Consider the following 1804-nt stretch of genomic DNA (forward strand, 5'->3'; position numbering starts at 1 on the left):
GCCCCCCTAAAATCTTGGGCCGCTGCCTTACTGCATGCCTTTGCCACCTTGCGCTGGATGGTGAATCCCAGCAGGCGATGATCGCTGTCGCCCAGGTGGTCGAGCACCCGCAGCCCCCTCACCAGGACATTACCCGTGGCCAGCACCAGGTCCAACAAGGCGTCCCCCCTTGTGGGGCTGTGCACCTCCTGGGTTAGATGCAGGTCCTGCACTCTGGCCAAGAACCTACGTGAGCGGTCAGACCTGGCTGACTGCTCTTCCCAGCAGATGATCGGGAAGTTCAGGTCCCCCATGACTACCACATCCTTAGCCTTCACTACCTCTGTGAGCTGACCCACGAATTCCTGGTCAAGCTCTTCTCCCTGGTTGGGAGGTCTGTAGTGGACTCCCACCATTAAGTCCCTTTCCCCTTGACTGCCCTGTACTCTAACCCAAAGCACTTCAGAGTGCCCCTCCCCTAACTCCTTGCTAATTAACGATGATGTGTATTCCTCCTTATTATAGAGCGCCACGCCCCCACCTCTCTTTCCTATCCTGTCCCTCCTGTACAGCCTATAGCCCTTGTTGTACCTCCTTCAGCTCCATCTGCAGTCTCACTGTCTGAGAATACCTGACAAATATTTTAGGAATGAAGACATAGCAAAATGGTGATTTCTATGCTGTGAAATCTTATGCTGTCATAGATTTCATAGACATTAGGGCTGGAAGGAACCTCAGAAGATCATCGAGTCCAGCCTCCTGCCCCAGGGGCAGGAAGTCAGCAGGAGTCATAGGATCCCAGGAAGAAAAACATCCAGATTTCTCTTGAAGGTGTTCAAAGTAGATGCTTGAACCAACTTCAGCAGCAGGCTATTGCAGACCTTGTGGGGTCGGACAGTAAAGAAGTTCTTCCTTATGTCCATCCTGAAACAGTCATGGAGGAGTTTATAACCATTCGACCTTGTCACCCCTTGGAGAACTCTGGTGAACAAACATTCCCCCAGATACTGGGGAATACCCCTTAAGAACTTGTAGGTGGCCATCAGATTGCTCCTGAGCCTGCACTTTTCCAGGCTGAAGAGTCCCATAGCACTCACCCTCTCATTGTAAGGACTGTTTTCCTGACCCCAATCATGTGCATGGTTCTTCCCTGGACTCTCTCAAGCTTCTCCACACCCTTTTTGAATTGTGGGGCCCAAAACTGGATGCAGTACTCCAGCTGCGGCCTCACCAAGGCCGAGTACAAGGGGAGAATGACATCCTGGGAGTTGCTTGAGAAGCATCTATGGAACTATTCAAGCCATGGTTTTGCTCACTTTACTAGCCACAGCATCACACTGAAGGCTCATGTTCATCTTGTGGTCAATCCTGACCCCCATGTCCCTCTTGCCCATAGTGCTAGCCAGTGTAGCACTGCTGAGACTATAAAAATGCTGCCAGTTTTTCCTCCCAAGATGGAAAACTTTGCATTTTTCAGTACTAAACACCATCAGGTTCTCATACATCCATTTCCAGAGCCTGTCAAGGGCAGCCTGGATTGCCATCCTGTCCTCATGTGTGCAATGTCATTTCCTTTTACAATGAGGTGACCTATCAACTGGACAAGGGAGAAGAGATTAATGTCATATATCTTGACTTCAAAAAAGCCTTTGATCTGGTATCCCTTGATCACCTCTTGGCAAAACTGGCCAATTGTGGCTTTGGGTCCACCACGATCCACTGGCTGGGAAATTGGCTCCGTGGTTGGACCCAGAGGGTTGTGATTGATGGAAGTCACTCATCATTGCACCCCGTTACCAGTGGGGTCCCCCAAGGCTCTGTCCTT

This window comes from Crocodylus porosus, unplaced genomic scaffold, assembly GCF_001723895.1.
Source record: "Crocodylus porosus isolate Cpor-Errol unplaced genomic scaffold, CroPor_comp1, whole genome shotgun sequence".
Taxonomy (NCBI): Eukaryota; Metazoa; Chordata; order Crocodylia; family Crocodylidae; genus Crocodylus; species Crocodylus porosus.